Source organism: Monodon monoceros, unplaced genomic scaffold (assembly GCF_005190385.1).
Source record: "Monodon monoceros isolate NGI ecotype Baffin Bay Population unplaced genomic scaffold, NGI_Narwhal_1 Super_Scaffold_14, whole genome shotgun sequence".
Taxonomy (NCBI): domain Eukaryota; kingdom Metazoa; phylum Chordata; class Mammalia; order Artiodactyla; family Monodontidae; genus Monodon; species Monodon monoceros.
The window spans coordinates 54,396,048-54,396,679 of record NW_021703770.1 but is presented as its reverse complement, the minus strand read 5'-3'; positions in this window follow the sequence as shown (position 1 = coordinate 54,396,679).

Genomic DNA, 632 nt, shown 5'->3' with positions numbered 1-632 from the left:
CACTGTAGTAATGTGTCAGTGTTAATTTCCTGATTTTCATGATTATATTTGGATATATGTTTGTAGGAAATACTAGAGGATTTGGGGGAGACATTGCATTGTGTTGGCAACTACTCTCAAATGGTTTGGGAAATAAATTATTTTTATTGTCACTTCAACCTTTCTTTAATTTTCGAGATTGTTGAAAGAAGGCAAAGAAAGAGGAGAAGACCCCTGAGTCAGGTAATCCTCCTTTTCCTGGCAACTCCCCTAGTTAAAAGCTCAGTTTACAATGGTGGTCAGTTTTTCAGTCCATTTGTGCTAATTTCTGTTACTAACAACATAGCATCTTATTTTCTATCTGAGGTTTTTTGATTTTTCCTAATTATGCTTTTGCTTTTTATTCTATCAAATGTCTATGAATTTGATAAAGTCCTCGGTATTAAAAGAAAATCAGTAAGATTCATAAAAATAAAAATAAGTTCTTGGAGAAATTTATAAATTTCTACCTGCATCCAAAGTGGAGTAAGTTGGCAAGAAATTTATAAGGGGAAAATACTCTAAGGAGCACTCCCATTCGGAAACTCAAAATGGTTGCACGTGTTTATCCTGTAAGAGGTCTGTGATGAAACAGCAGGATGAAGGCTATATGT